The 16,783-nt window shown below is 46.6% G+C and overlaps 2 long non-coding RNA genes across 2 annotated transcripts; one reads left to right on the forward strand and one right to left on the reverse strand.

The window, feature by feature from the left end:
• The first annotated feature begins 404 nt into the window (after positions 1 to 404).
• LOC129634377 (uncharacterized) lies at positions 405 to 16,171 on the forward strand. Its single transcript, XR_008705599.1, has 3 exons — positions 405 to 755; positions 2,731 to 2,902; positions 15,790 to 16,171. It is a non-coding gene; the product is annotated as an uncharacterized LOC129634377 (long non-coding RNA).
• On the reverse strand, positions 11,545 to 13,052 carry LOC129634378 (uncharacterized). The gene is made up of 3 exons (XR_008705600.1): positions 12,908 to 13,052; positions 12,201 to 12,266; positions 11,545 to 11,836 (listed from the first exon to the last, which is right to left on the reverse strand). It is a non-coding gene; the product is annotated as an uncharacterized LOC129634378 (long non-coding RNA).
• Positions 16,172 to 16,783: the final 612 nt, after the last annotated feature.

The following is a 16,783-nucleotide window of genomic DNA, read 5'->3' on the forward strand; positions in this document are numbered from 1 at the left end:
AAAATAACAAAAGAAAAATACTATTCTTGATACTTTCATCACTTTAATATTAATCCTGTATGTTAACTATGTCTATCTCTAAGTACCACGCCCCTGGTATTTTTCTGAGAAAAATGCATTACTTTCAATATGGGCTTAGCACTTTTAATTTTTCATAAAATTGCCTGAAATCTTTTTTTAAAGTTGTGTTTTGAAGTTAATAAATTTTATATTTTGGACACTTTTAATCGACTCTTTCGATTGACCACAATATTTTTGAATGAGAATTTACCCTTTCTATAAGTGCCCGGTGAGCTTAGGAAAATTCTGCACATAATGGCTGTTCTAAATTCTGATATTACAATCTGCAACTCTTGCAGCGCTGAGTTGCTGGGGGAACACTTAGCAACTGGGAGGGGTGGAGCAGTGAGAGCCCAGCTGGGAGTAAAGTTTTCATTAGCGGCGGCGGGCGCTTGGACCGGGGCTTCCCCTCACAAGTTTAGTTTCCCCCCTTTGTAAGGAGCAAGGATTCCACCCGGCTGCACCCAGCTGGCACGTGCGGTGAGGGTCTCGTGAGAGTGAACACTGCAGGCGCAGCTCAGGGCTGACACGTGGAGGCGCTCAGTGGACCTACAGTCCTGCTACACGCAGGTGCAGCCTCCCCTGGGCCCTCGCGCCTGGCTCCGCCTCCTGCCTCCCAGGACGCCCCGCCCACCGCATTCTGCCTGGGTCGGAGCCGCGGGGAGCTCGAGGTTCCACTCGGCAGGCTGTCACACGTAAGTCACAATTCGCGTGTACATTGTGTACCCTGCGCCGGGCACTGTGTTCTAAGCACTTTGCGTCAACATTAACAAATGTACTTCTGGCAGCGGCATCTAGGATCCTACAGTCATTACCCCGCGAGGCCCAGGGGGTGAGTGGCCGAACCAGGCTACACGCCCAGGCAGGCCGGCTCCTCCCCTGGCAGGCTGCCTCCAAGGTTGTCCCGCTGTCCCCCTACGTACTATCCCCACCCTTTTCCTGTGTCAGGAGGAGGGTGACCCTTGCGTCCGATCCTGCTCCGCCCAGCGCCCTTGCCCACAGGCTGCCTTTCCGTTGGGCAGTGGAGCGGCCAGGAGAGATCAAAGGGAGGGAAGAAAGGGAGGTCTGTGTTAATTCCCCCGACGCCCTCCCTGCCAGGTCACCCAGGCTGGCTGTGACCCTGGAAGGAAAGTCGCAGCCTCTGTCAGGTAGCCCCTTGCACTGATTCTCTCTTTGGTTCCAGTAAGTTGTCGGAGCATGGAGCTTCACTGCTATTAAGCCCAGGTGCTGTACCACGCCCTCACCCAATCCCCTACCCTCTCACCCCTCACTGCTCTTCCCGGTTTTGTTGTTCAGTCGCTCAGTAGTGGCTAACTCTTTGAGACCCCCATGAACTGCAGCAATCCAGGCTTCCCTGTCTTCCACCATCTCCCCGACTCTGCCCAAACTCATGTCCATTGAGTCAGTGATGCCATCCAGCCATCTTCCCCCTTTACAATCTTTGTAAATAGTTCCTTTGTCAGTGAAGTGTTTGCCACCTGTACTGCCTCTCAGCCATCCATCCTGCAAGGCTTACCTTGTCTTGGGCCCTATCAGTTTGCTTTCTCTTCTTTTTTTAAAATATTTATTTTTATTTATTTGGCTGCAGTGGATCTTAGTTACGGCCTGCAGGATCTTTAACTGTGGCATTGGAACTCTTAGTTGCGTGGTTGTAGGATCTAGTTCCCTGACCAGAGATGGAACCTGTGTACCCTGCTGTGGAAGCACAGAGTCTTTAAACCACTGGCTGCCAAAGGAAGTCCCTTCCTTCCTTATTTTTTTGAAAAGATTTCCATGGTTACAAAAGGAAGTGCAGTGAAGTCTCCCTTCCTTTCTTTCTTGAACACCCAGTTCTCCCCACAGGCAGCTCATGAAATGTTTGGGTTGTTTAAAATTGTACTTAAAAGTAATATAAAAATTTTCCATTTTAATTATTTTTAAGTGTATAACTCTGTGGAATTAAGTGCATTCACGTTATCACCATCATCATTCTTCAGAACTTTTTCATCCTGCCCATCTGAGACTCTGTACCCGTTGTCAGGAAGGACAATAATTTTTTCCTCTACTCTTTGAGGTTCTTGTCTAAGACACCTCTTTCATGAAAGAGGGATTAACAGGAGAAAAACAGATTTAATTTAATTTTATATTTCTGAGGGTCCCAAAGATATGAGACCCAAAAAAGTGACTAAAGTAGGCACAAAATCTCCAAAATGGGGGATTTTTTTTCTTGCTCTCAGAGGCACAAAGGAAGGTCAGAGTGGCTGTCCTTGCGCTGGCTACTTCTTAAGTAACTTTAATTCAAAATAACCAATACACCATAGTGTCATGTTTTGGAATGGCCTTCCCTGAACCCCATCACCATTAAACACAAAATTCCTAAAATGACTTTCTGTGATGCCTTCCGGAGACATTTTATGCATAGTCAAACCACAAATGGTAGCTTATTTTATGTACCACCTGCATCTTGCTTTTTTCACTTTATACTCTATCTTGAATATCATTTCACATCCATCCATAATACAAGCTCTCATCCTTCTGCTCAGCTTTCCCTTGTTTGGATATTCCCATGAGCTTAGCCTTTCCCACACTGATGGAAACCGCGGGTGTTTTCAATCTTTTGCGGTTTGTTCCTAACCTCCTGTTTCCTCTCCCGGTTCATGACCTTCCATCTCTTGCTCTGCTTCCCCGCAGGGAGACCAACCACCCCCATGACTTCAGGGCCTTCCAGTCCTCTGGGCTCCTAACTTGCTGTCCCTTCTCAGGAGACTACCTTCTCCTTTACCCCGGCTCTGCAGTGACCCCCAGCACATGTCTCCTGGAGCCAGTACTCGCCTGGTAGCCTGTGTATCAGATGTGGCATAAGGTAACTGGAGAGGGTGCCCATGGGTGGGGGTGCCTTCCTAACACAGGCTGCTGGAGAGCACCCAAATTACACCTGCAGGAGTGGAGGCCTGACTTCTGTCAGTGTCTGCAGGGGCCAGGAATTCAGCACTAGGTCTCCAAACTTTATTTGGTCCTAGCTGAATTTGTTGACACCTACTTTGGGAGGTGAGGCTGCCATATAGCCTATTTGTCTTTCCATCCACATCCTACACTATTTTTCCTGACACTGCTACCACCATCCCCACTTTCTAATTAAAATAAAAATTGTAGTAGAAAGAGAAAGAAAATAGTAGAGAAATCTCCCCTCCAAAAAAAGAAAGACAGACTCGAGATTTATGCTAGATAGATGGGGCAGGATCATTTACAATGAAAAATGCTCTTCACAAAATACTATGAATAATAGTGTGTGTTTTATAAGCACCCATATGATACCCATGGACCCCTCATTGCCCTGCAAGGCAAGTACTGTATTTTTCACCACTTTACTGATAAAGAAAGAGGTCCAGGGAGATCAAGGGACCATCCAGGAAGTGCCAGAGGTGGGGTTCCACTGCTGCTGCTGCTGCTGCTGCTAAGTCGCTTCAGTCGTGTCTGACTCTGTCCAACCCCATAAACGGCAGCCCACCAGGCTCCCCATCCCTGGGATTCTCCAGGCAAGAACACTGGAGTGGGTTGCCATTTCCTTCTCCAATGCATGAAAGTGAAAAGTGAAAGTGAGTCGCTCAGTCGTGCCCGACTCTTAGCGACCACACGGACTGCAGCCTACCAGGCTCCTCTGTCCATGGATTTTCCAGGCAAGAGTACTGGGGTGGGGTGCCATTGCCTTCTCCGAGGGCTCCACTAATGCCTGCATTTCCCCCTGAGTTTGACCTTCAGCCCTAAGGCAAGCCTGTTGGTGGATGATGTTGCTCAGAGATGCTACTGAGGAGAGGATTCTAGAAAGATGGTACTGATGAACCTATTTGCAGGGGAGAAATGGAGATGCAGGCATAGAGAACAGACTTATGGACACAGCGAGAGAAGGAGGGGGTGGGACAAACTGAGAGAGTGGCATGGAAACCTATACATTACCATATGTAAAATAGATGGCCAGTGGGAATTCTCTGTGTGACACAGGGAGCTCAAAGCCGGTGCTCCGTGATAACCTAGAGGGGTGGGCTGGTGTGGGAGGTAGGAGGGAGGTTCAAGAGGGAGGGGACATATGTATACCTATGGCTGATTCATGTTGATGTATGGCAGAAACCAGTACAATATTGTAAAGCAAGTATCCTCCAATTACTTTTTTTTTTTTTTAAAGAAAGATCTATAGGCCTCAAGGCCTTGGACGTAGTAGGCACTGAGGTGGGTAATGGACCAGAAAAATTAGATCAGGTTGGGGGCTGAGCTCATGGAGGATGCTGGAGGGGACAATTAAAAATGGCTGGGCGCCTGGAGACAGCTGAGGACACGTCTGCACTATCCTGAGCATTGGTGCTGTCAAGAAAAGTGAAAGAGGGGCAAGGAGAAGGGGTGCTGGGTGGGGAGGAGCCTCTTGAGTGCAGATGGCTGGATTTTACAGCAATCACCAGTTTCGGGAAATGTGACACCTTGTCCCTTATGACCAGAAGGCTTAGAGGTAGAGCTTTGGTTTGGCTGGAGGCAAAGTAAAGATGGCAGCACCAGGGCTGCGGTAGCATTGGGTGAAAACCCTGTGAGGAATGATTTCAGTTGTGCTCAAATGGAGCTTCATGTCTTCGTACCTTCCCTGTGGCTCAGCCCCTGCAGCTCCCCATCCTGAGCAGCCCAGGTCTGAGATTATTTTACACCGTCCAGCTCCCTGGCCTGATGAAACCCCAACAAAGCAGGGAGAGAGGCTGGGGAGACAAATGAGCGAGGAGGGCCTATCTGCAGACAGAGTTCTCTGGAGAAAAGCGTTTTTCCTCGTTCCTTGGAGCTCCGCTGAAGAAAGCCTTGAGAAGCCAGGGAGTTCGTCTGGGGGGACACCCTAAGTACCCTCCTCATTGGGACCCCACCCATCCTGGCCTTCTTGGAGAGCTCCCAGGACGAAAAAAGCCCGGCCTGTTATGACCAGTAGGTGATTCAGCGCCATGCACCTGACCGAGCGCCCAGATGTGCAAGGCCCACAGGGCTGGATGCCACCGAGGAGAGGAAGACAGGCCACCCCCCACCACCTGCAAAGGGCTTCTAGGGAAGGGGACACTGCAGGCATACAGACCAGAGAAGCCCCAGATGGTGTCAGCTGGGGGCTTGAGGGAGTCCAGGCCTGAGGCAGCCAGAGGGGCCGGCAACACTTGTCAGGAGAGGCAGGGTTTAATACCCGTTTGCTTTCTTTTCTCCTGGCAATTCCTGATAAGCTTTGACCTCTCCTCTCTCTGGGAGCCACACACATGCACACACACACTCACACATTTCTGGCCATTCTCTGTGTGCACTGCTTCAGGGAAGGGAAGTGACAATATAAAAAGGAGAAAAAAGTATAAAAAGTCTTCCTGATCTCTGTGGTCCAGAATTCCAGCTCCTCAGAGGAATGGAAGACACAGGAATAGATTAGGGGAACTGTTTGAGGAGGAACAGCAAGGCTTGTCAGCATCCTGGGCTTGGGAGCAGAGTCGGGGGTCTGTGAGATATACATAGATGTTGGTGGGGCCCTGAGAAAGGGGTCCTGACCCAGTTTTCTGGGATGAGCCGAGAGGAGGCGGCAAAGGTCCAGGTTAGGAAGGGCCAAGTGGGGTGTCAGGCAGAGGAGTCCTGTGCACTCCACCTATACTGCAGGACCGGGGAGGAGAGCACAGCCTCAGAAGGGCCTTGTGGACAAGAAGTAAGGGCAGGGAATCCCTCTGGATGCCAGATGGACAGTGGGCCTGAGGGATCGAATGAGCTCAGGCCCCATCCCACATCCTGAGTAAGCCCACCTGGGCTCAGGATCCCCCAGGAACCTTGAGGGGATGAGGGAAGCAGCCAATCTCTGGATTGCCATGATCAAGTGTCTGCCACCTCAAGGGAGTGGGGACTGAAATGCAAAAATGAGGATGAGGTACAGAAATCAATCCTTGTCCACCCAAATGTGCATATTGAAAATCTAACCTTTTATAAGATAGCAAATTTTCCCAGGTGCCTCAGTGGTAAAGAATCTGCCTGCCACTGCAGGAGACACAAGAGATGCAGGTTCGATCCCTGTGTCTCATATATCCCCTGGAGTAGGAAATGGCAACCTATTCCCGTATTCTTGCCTGGGAAATTCCATGGACAGCAGAGCCTGGAGGGCTATAGTCCACAGGGTCATAAAAGATTTGGACATAGCTTAGCGACCAAACAACAAATATATAATAAAAAGCCTACAAATAATGGATAAATAGTAAACTGGAGGGTATAATAATATACCATATATAATGAAAATACTAATTTCTTTCATATATGAGGAAGTCCTATTAACAAACAGGATAGTTCATAAAGGATATAAGTAAGCAGTTTACAGAAAAATAAATACAAATGACTTGTTAATGCTTGAAACACATTCCTAAGCCATTACTAGAAAAATGCAAAGATTACAATGAGATACATTTTTCACCTACGAGATGGGAGAAGGTTTGTAAGTTTAACGAAGCCCTATGAGAGAGCAGACAGGCAGCCCTCTCTTTATGACTCTTTTTTTTTTTTTGATGTGCACCATTTTATAGTCTTTATTGAATTTGTCACAATATTGCTTCTGTTTTATGTTTTTTGTGTTTTGGGCAAGGCATGTGGGATCTTAACTCCCCAACCAGGCATTGAACCCACACTTCCTACATTGGAAGGCAAAGTCTTAACCACTGGACCATCTGGGAAGTACCTCTCCATGACCCTAGATGGTTGGGTACATTGGCACAGCAGATCTATCAAAGTACACATTTCTTTTGTTTGACTCAGTAGTTCCAGTTCTAGGAATTGACCTTGCAGGTCCATCTTCACATGTCCACAAGGATGTTTGTTCAAGAACATTCACAGTAGTAGCCTTGTGTGTAGTGGTAAAAAAGTGGAAAGGACCCAAATGTCTGTTAATAGGAGACTAGATAAATAAATAATGACACCAATGAAATACTAAGACCATTCAAAATGAAAAAGGTCTGTGTATACTGACACAGAAAGAACTTGGAGATATGTTGTTACTTAAAAAAACAGGGACTTGCCTGGTGGTCCAGTAGTTAAAAGAATCTGCCTTCCAATGCAGGGGACCTGGGTTTGACCCTTGGTTGGGGAACAAAGATTCCACATGCTGAGGGGCAACTAAGCCAGCTCACCCTTACTAAGCCTGCGCACTCTAGAGCCCAAGCACCCAACTAAGACATGATGCAGTCAAATAAATAAGCAAATAAATATTTTTTAAAAAGCCAGGTACAGAATACAATGTATAGTTTCCTTCCATTTGCATTAAAAAAATATGTAAATATATGCATGCTTATGCATGAACATTTCTAAAGAGGTTGCAGAGGTTAAGCAAATATCCATGTGTTCTCATGGGATAATTTTGTAGTGTTTGAATGGTTCAGCTTCCGTGGGTGTCTTCTCTTTACACCAGCATTTTGAGGTAAAGGGGCAGGCAGGAGCAAAGGAGCAGTGGGAGGAATGCCAAGCAAGTACTTCTGTTGGCCGAGGGCCGAGTGGGTGGCGGGTTCTTGCGTAGGGAATTAGCGTTTTCCACGTGGATGGCCGCAGACTGCAGGGACAGGGGCTGAGTCACAACTGTGACAAAAGTCCACAACCTTCCAAAGGCAAGCTTTGCTGACATGTTCCAGAACAGTTTATCCTTGAGAAAGGAGCCCCAAAGGGGCTCCAGGAAGGGCTGGGAAGAACTGATAAGCATTCTTAGCAGAATGTACATAAGCTCAAAGGTGAGATCAGCAAAGAGTTTTAAAGAGTCATTTTAGATTATTACTGGGGAGGGTGCAAATGCTTGCACAGGATAAGAGAAGAAATCCAAAGCCTAGTAATAGATGAGCAATGAGGGAACTAGAAACATAAATTCAAGCAGAGTTAATTCCAATTCAAACAGGAAGATCTCATTTTCTACCCATCAGATTAGCAAACAATGTTCAGGATCGCTGCTATTCAGTGTTGGTGGGGATGTGGAAAGACAGGTGATCTCAAACACCATTGAGGGAAGTGAAAAATCACCCCAATCGTTTTGGAGAACAGTTAGGCAGTAGCAACAATTTAAATGTAGATTCACCTTGAGCTTGCTATTACTACACTACCTTAAGTTGGCTTCCCTGGTAGCTCAGACTGTAAAGAATCTGCCTGCCAATGTAGGAGACCCAGGTTGGATCCTTAGGTCAGAAAGATCCCTTGGAGAAGGGAATGGCAACCCACTCCAGTTTTCTTGCCTGGGGAATTCCATGGAAAGAAGAGCCTGGGAAGCTATAGTCCATGGGGTCACAAAGAATGAGTCACTAACACTTCACCCTGAGCTAGAAATTCCACTCCTCGGAATCTGCCCTCTGCCATTCTGACAAAGGCATATTCAAGAATGTTCAACACACTGTGGTTTTCAAGCAAAATATTAGAAACAACCCAAATGGCTATCAATCAGAGACCAGATAAATAATTTATGGGACGTTCACACCATAGAATCCTTAAAATGCTTGAAGGGCTGAGGTGGATTTACATATGCTGGCAGGACATGACCTCCAAGGCATATTGAAAAATGAAACTAACAAGTCAAAAGCATGGCACATATAGTGTAATACATGTATTTAAAGACCCTCCCAAATCCTAAGACTATATCATACATAGAAACAGGTCTAGGGGATTCCCTGGTGGTCCATTGGTTAAGACTCCATGCTTCCTCTGCAGGGGCCACAGGTTCCATCCTTAGTTGGGGAACTAAGATCTCACAAGCCAAATGGACAAAAAGAAAAGAAACAGTTCTAGAAGGATGTTACCTCTGAGGAAAAGAATTGGAAGAGGAGGAGAAGAATTGGAAGGGTGTGACAAAGAGAGAATATACATTTCTGTGCTTGGGGACTTTTAAATACTTATTTTTAGACAATGAGCCTGCATCAGTGTATTGCTTAGCTGCAGTATGTATGGCCATGGTTAGTGTAGATTCTGGTTTTATTAGTTATTAGCTGTGTAAGAGGCACAAAACTAAATCTCAATGAGCCTTACTTTTTTTTTTTTTCTAAAAAGATAGGGCTAATAATGGCTTGTTATGAGGATTGCAATAAACTGTGGAAGATTCTGAAAGAGATGGGAATACCAGACCACCTGACCTGCCTCTTGAGAAACCTGTATGCAGGTCAGAAAGCAACAGTTAGAACTGGACATGGAATAACAGACTGGTTCCAATAGAAAAAGGAGTACGTCAAGGCTGTATATTGTCACCCTGCTTATTTAACTTCTGTGCAGAGTACATCATGAGAAATGCTGGGCTAGAAGAAGCACAAGCTGGAATCAAGATTGCCAGGAGAAATATCAATAACCTCGGATATGCAGATGACACCACCCTTATGGCAGAAAGTGAAGAGGAACTAAAAAGCCTCTTGATGAAAGTGAAAAAGGAGAGTGAAAAAGTTGGGTTAAAGCTCAACATTCAGAAAACTTAAATCATGGCATCTGATCCCATCACTTCATGGGAAATAGATGGGGAAGCAGTGGAAACAGTGGCTGACTTTATTTTTTTGGCTTACAAAATCACTGCAGATGGTGATTGCAGCCATGAAATTAAAAGACACTTACTCCTTGGAAGTAAAGTTATGACCAACCTAGATAGCATATTGAAAAGCAGAGACATTTCTTTACCAACAAAGGTCCGTCTAGTCAAGGCTATGGTTTTTCCAGTGGTCATGTATGGATGTGAGAGTTGGACTGTGAAGAAAGCTGAGCACCAGAGAATTGATGCTTTTGAACTGTGGTGTTGGAGAAGACTCTTGAAAGTCCCTTGGACTGCAAGGAGATCAGTCCTGGGTGTTCATTGGAAGGACTGATGCTAAAGCTGAAACACTAGTACTTTGGCTACCTCATGTGAAGAGTTGACTCATTGGAAAAGACCCTGATGCTGGGAGGGATTGGGGGGCAGGAGAAGAAGGGGACGCCAGAGGATGAGATGGCTGGATGGCATCACTGACTCGATGGACGTGAGTCTGAGTGAACTCCAGGAGTTGGTGATGGACAGGGCCTGGCGTGCTGAGATTCATGGGGTAGCAAAGCGTAGGACATGACTGAGCAACTGAAATGAACTGAATGAGGATTAAACTCATAGAAGCAAAATGCTCTGAACAGAGCCAACCCATGGAAAATGTTCCGATTTATCACTACTTGTGTAATTAAATATAAACTTTGTTTCACAAGGAGTCTGTGCCTGCTTGGATGGAGAATCCCACACCAATATGGCCAAACGTATCCCATGAAGGGCTTGAGAAGGGAGGGAGAAACTTGCTGCATATGTCTGTGTCAAAGGGAGGGTCACAACTCCTGGAGGGTGAGGAGCCAGGCCAAGAAGGCACTGAGGTGCTCCCTGAGCACCATTGGGCTGACGTGGACAGTCTTTCTGTGGGACATCATGCTGGTAAGCTGCAGTTTGAGGTGACCAATGTCAGTGAGCCAAGCTGGGGGAGCCCCCCTGGCCTGAGACACGACCTCTTTGAGGGGAACACTGAGAAGCAGTGACTTTGGAAGGTGGACAGTTGTGTTTGGGATCGTCCTGTGGGTTCTGGTCAGGAGCTACTGGGGCTCTGTGCTAACAGGGAGATGCTGGGAGCAAAGTCAGCCAGGCCTTGGACCTGGAATCGCCTGTGTAGACCTTGTGCTTTGGAGACTTATGCAGACTGCTGTGTTTCCATCAGCAACAGATTCAACTGATAACATTAAGGACATTTAAAACTTTTTGCCAATAGACGATATTTCCCCCTCTCTGTTGACAGAAATTAGGCATGACTTTTCCTCCCCACTTCACAGACAACATGCTTCTAGAAAAGAAATTCTTCAAAAGGGGTGATCAGCCCTCCCTGGGATGAGGTCTTTAAAATGCATCAGAATCAGAGTGGAAAGATAAGCAAGGCTAGAATGATCCATGTGGTACTGGAGTAGAGTAAGGCAAAGAAAGAATTCATGTTTATCTTAATATAGACACAGATGGTTACATATAGAAATAGTTATGGATGTCTATCTATAGACTAGTAAACACATTTTTATCTTTGTTCTGTTACCTGGGAAATGACACTCTAGTAGCAATGAGCAACACCAAGTACCTGAATCTTGGTTTCTAGAATCATTCTCTTATAACCGGAACCAGGGCTCCCTGGAGAATGGTCTGATTCCAGGACTGAGGTGGGAAATATACAAGATGAAACTGAAGCATCCTGTAGTGCCAGAGAGAAAGGAAGTGCTCACAAAACAAACACATGGATAGAGAAATGGCAAAGGGGCACAGGAGTCAACTGACAGAGTTCCCAATGGCTAAGCGGAAAAGTTTGAGCAGTACAATAAATAAAGTAGTACTGACTATACCCCAAAGTCTAAAACAAGTCCATATTGATATAAATAAATGATTGAATGTATTCCTAAATGGATAGGAGACACATCTTCTGTGCAGAGCAATTTTATTTGGGGCTGTGCTGAGTCTTTGTTGCTGTGTGGGCTTTTCTCTAGTTGCATCCAGCAGGGGCTACTCTAGTTGCGGGGCACCGGCTTCTCATCTTGGTGGCTTCTTTTGTTATGGAGCACAGGCTCTAGGGTGCGTGAGCTCAGTAGGACTCTAGGGTTCAGGAGTTGCAGCATAGGGGCTCAGTGGTCGCGGTTCAGGCTCTAGAGCACAGGCTCAGTAATTGTGGTACACAGGCTTAGTTGCTCTGCATGTGAGATCTTCCTGGATTAGGGATCGAACCCATGTCTGTTGCATCGCAGGAGATTCTTTACCACTGAGCCACCAGGGAAGCCCCTGTGCAGAACAATTTAAAAATAGAAATGCATGTAAAGTCCAGAAATGCTCAAGTCAATATCTTGGCATTTTCAGGCAGGAAATACACACACACACACACACATATATAATATGTATTTTTTGTGTTACTTGTCTATAAATATTTTGCTTATAAGAGCTTCAAAAATCTCAGTTTCCATTTTTACAGCATTTACATTTGAAAAAATATATACACATTTATATATACATTTACAAATTTAAAAGCTGTAAAAAATATAAATATATATGCTGTAACACTTCAATCCTGGCAAAGCTGCAAGAAACTTCAGCACAGACATCCATCACTGTGAGCAATATAAGTTCATACATGCCTTTTGGACAGCACCTTGGCAATATCTGTGAAGAAGTAGAAAAACATTTAGACCCTTGAACACGGTAGTTTCTTTCTTTCCTGAAAATTAATCACAAGAAAAATAAATCCCAGAGAAAAGACAGCAGGGAAAGCAAATTGCATTTTCCTGCTATTTTATTCAAATGAACAAAGCTTGAAACTGTTTAAATGTTCCACTGAAGTTTACAAAGTGCTAGTCACTTGGTGGAATCTTACTTGAGTACTAAACGTATATGAGAAGTAACATGGAAAATGCTTATGAGCACTTTCGAGAAAGAAGTATAACGCAAAATGTGTAACTGAACTACTGTAATTATGACTGAGGTACACACATGGGCTGGAGGTCTGGGAAGCTGAGCAGCTGGGCTGTTGGCACCTGGATCCTTTCCATTTGCTTCGCACACCCAGCCATTCCTCCAGCCTCCAGGGTCCAACACAGCCTGCGGAAATCCTCACCCAATGAACTCTCAGGCATAGACAGGGCGCTCAACTGGTATACTTTTGGAAGAAATGTTTCCTTAATGTTGCTATGATATTCTCCAGTACCACTTTTAAAAACTTTCCTAAATATTTACTGCTGAACCTGGATTCAAACTTGAACAGCGTCTGCCAGTGCCTCAGCTCCACTGAGGCCTAACAAAACCCTCCCACGACTCACACATCCTATTCAAAGTTTCCGTTACTATCACACAGCCACCTACCGGCTTTCTCAAACAAGAGTGCAAGAAAGCCCCTGCGCGCCTTCAGATGAAGCTGAGGATTTTAAAAGGTCAAGCAGGTCAGAAACTAGCAGCTTAAAACAGAAAGGATTTTCCAGGGAGATGCTTGGATCTCACGTGGAGAATGTAGGAATCAAGGCATCACAAGCCCGGGCCAGTTACTCTCGGTCTGGGGAAAGGGGCGGGGCTAAAGGCCTGAACAGTTTGGTGGGAACTAGCGTTGGGTCTGTGGCCCCGCCTCCTTTCCACTGCCGCGCTGCGCACCGGATGGTTCCCGCCCCCCAGCAAGTATACACGGAGTGCAGGCCACGCATGTAAAGGTTTTAGGAGGCACATTAAAAAGGGTGGAAAATAAGTGACATTGATTTTAATAATATATTATTAAAATAATTAATATATTTTGCTTAATCCAAAATCTCCAAAATATCATTTCAGTATGTACTTGATCAAAAAATATTTTTTAACATTCTTTTTTCATGCTAAGTCTTTGAAATCCAGCTTACAGCATATCTCAGTTTGGATCAGCCATATGTCAAGTGCTCAACAGTCACATGTGAACAGAAGCTACTATATCAAACTGCACAGATCTAGAACTTTTATGTCTCCTTTTCTTTCCTTCTTCCATCCCTTCCCCCTTCCTTCTTTTCACTCCTTCCTCATTCCCCTCCTTCTCTCCCTTCTTTCCTTCCTTCCATCTATATTTCTTTTTAAAAGCATACCATTTTTAAGAAATCGAGGCATATGCCCACCTGCCTGCAAAGCTCACCTACACAGAAAATCCTGGAAAGCCTTATTTTTTGGAATTCTCTGTTGTCCGGGGGCTGTTCCCTCCTGCTTGCTGCAGCCGACATGTGAGCAGATACCCTCTTTAGGCTCCTGGCAGCCCCCTTATCAGACTCCCCTGGACACATCCAGGCCCCACATGCTCATCCTCCATGGTTATAGGTGAACAAGTTGAGCTGGCTCTCTCCATGAGGAGATGGGGGCAGGCTTATGCAAGCCCTTTCGTCTTTTCTGGCAGAGTCTTCAGCACTTGGCAAGACTTCTCAGGTCTTTTTCATGACTGGAGTTGCACTTTGCATTGGAAGTTGGCTGCTGGCCAGAGGCTCTTCTAGCCTGGAGAGTCCCTGCATCCATCTCTGGGCCTGAGGGAAACTTTGAGCCCCCAAGTAGAGGTCTCATGGAGTTAATGACAGATTGTCATATGTCCCTTAGCAATCCTGGAAAACCGCTCTGGGAGCTAAGTTCCTGGAGAAGAGATCTTGAGAGGAGGACTTTTAAGGGGACAGGAGAGATAGAGAATAGAAAGTCATTTTCTAGGCATAATTTTACCTGAAGTCATTACTTCTTTATTTGCATTTCCTCCCATTATCAAAGTAAACACACTCACAATTGCAGTTATGCAATGATTTATGCAGTTGCTATGAGCCCAAAAGCACTTGCGTGGCTGTGTGTGAGTTGGTGCGTCCCTGGCTTCCCGCTCTTGGGGCAACAGGAGGCTCTGGGAATTTCTCAAATGTTCACAAGAATGTCGAGAGGGAGTTCTGAGTAATCACAATTCCTTGAACTTCTTGTGGGAAAATAAAGTCCCAATTTCCTTTTAGAGATAACTGTCTTTGAAAGCTGTTTACCATGAGAGTTTTTGTTTATGGTTCAGAGAATGGTCAAAACACACTTCTGTGGAAGGTCCCAGCAAGTAAAAAATCCCACCATGGGGACGCCCTGGCCCCCAGCACAGGAGCAAACTTGAATTATCCAGCTGGGCTCCAACACCTTCTGTATTTCTGATCCAACAGACTCTGGTGCTTTAGCCATGAATGTAATCAGTCTCATACACTGTTGATGTTGCTGTCTCCCCCTGCCTCTGTTCCCTCCTGCCGTATAGGTATCTCCCAGCTGGATCCTGGGGAACCAAGTGTCAGGGAGACAAGCAGGATCTGCCTGCCTTGTGGGCTGGTCAGGGAGCCGCTCCTCACCCAGGCCTCCCTGCTGAGCCCTCACCCCCCCACCCCCACTTGGTGAGCCACACCCTCTCTGGCTTCTGGTCTCCACCAGCCAGGTTGACACATAGATTAAGTAAAGAGAAGGCAAAAAAAAAAAAAAAAAAAAAAAGAAAAGGGAAGGGAAAAGAAAAGAGAAAAAAAAAAAGCCATCCCAAGCCAAGATGCCTGTGCCCTCTCTCTGAAGGGGTGGAGAACTGTATTGGCAGCTGCTGTCCAACCCACAGCCCCAGCTGAAGTGGAGAGGATGCCACGGCACTGTGGAGCCCGCAGTGTGGGGAGCTGCCTGTCCACTCTGTCGGGGCAGCTGGACCGTGCTCATCTAGCCTAGACCCTTAGCACCTGTCAGCAGGCTGGCTTTTGTTCTTTGTACGGAGCACAGTGAAAAGAAAAAAAAAAAACAAAACAAAACACAAAAACCCCAAAACTCTTTTGAGGGTCTCAGCCAACACAAATTTGATAATTCCAGCAATAGCCCAGGTACAGTGATATCATTCCCTCAAAGGGTGCCAGGCCATCCCCTACCTTGTGCATAGAGGCAGAGGGAGGGCAAGCCCCTGGGGTGCCCGGGCCTCTTTGTCCCCAGCCGACCTCTGTGGAAGTCCAGGCTTCCTCATGAGGACCCCACAAGCATCACTCCTTTGTACTCAGAAGCAAAAGAGCAGGGAGCACCTACATGGGAAAGTATGGGCTTTAGGGTTTATACCAGCTTTGCTTCATGGTTTTTCTGTTATTCCTTTAGTCATCTAACAGACACAGAGCTGAACACCGCCCGGTCTTGGCTCTGACAGCCCCTCCCCTGGGCGGCTGGATACACCAGAGATGGGCGGCCCCATCTCTGGTGTATCCTGGTTTTTCCTCCAGGAGGTGGAGAGCCCTTGCTTTGAAAAGTGCCTACAGAGCAGTTTCACCCCTCTGTGAACATGAACGAGCCTTGGCAAGCATGCGGCTGAATCACAGTCTTGGTGACACAGAGCACGTGGCGTCAAATTGCCCAGAAGTATGACTGGCACCCCAGCCTGTGCCTTCGCACCCCAAAGGAGGACCCGCTGTCAACACAGAACAAGGGATCCAAAGATGAGCCTTCTGGTTTTCTAAAAGCCAGTTGTTGAGTTTCAAGGCCTTCTCCATACATGGTGAATTCCTTGAAGGCAGCTGAAGTAACCACTAATTTTTTTTTTTTTTTTTAACCTACCTAGGATAAGTGCCTTTTTCTGAGAGGAGTAAATGCCTCTGTGTGTGCCAAGTTGCTTCAGTCATGTCTGACTCTTTGCGACCCTATGGACTGTAGCCTGCCAGGCTCCTCTGTCCATGAAATCCTCCAGGGAAGAATATTGGAGTGGGTGGCCATGCCCTCCTCCAGGGGATCTTCCTGACCCAGGGATCGAACCCACATCTCTTATGTCTCCTGCATTGGCAGACAGGTTTTTTACCACTAGTGCCACCTGGAAAGCCCAAATTCCTCTGTGGGACTTCTGAACTTGAGGGGAAGGTGAAGAATGTTCTTACGAGGGAGTTGAGTGGGGCAATCAGTTCAAACAGCTGGCTGGGGGCACGTGGATTCCTGACCCTGGAAGCTCATGGCCAACCTGGTGATGGTCTGCCTCAGGCACAGTCCTGCCAGGCACAGCCCAGAACTGCTTCCAGCTCCTGACGTGCCCTGGGTCTGGTGTGACCCCAGTGGATGTCTACCTGACCATTCTTGCAGGATGGGGCAGAGGTGGGAGAAGGCAGGGCAGCCACTTATATCCACCAAGTCGGCTGGAAGCTAGGCAGCTGGTGGCTTGTCAGTGACAAGCTGAGCCTGACTCATGGCCCTGTCATAACTCCTGGTGGCAGACTGACCCGCAGAGGAAAT

The sequence above is a fragment of the Bubalus kerabau genome, chromosome 19 (assembly GCF_029407905.1).
Source record: "Bubalus kerabau isolate K-KA32 ecotype Philippines breed swamp buffalo chromosome 19, PCC_UOA_SB_1v2, whole genome shotgun sequence".
NCBI lineage: Eukaryota > Metazoa > Chordata > Mammalia > Artiodactyla > Bovidae > Bubalus > Bubalus kerabau.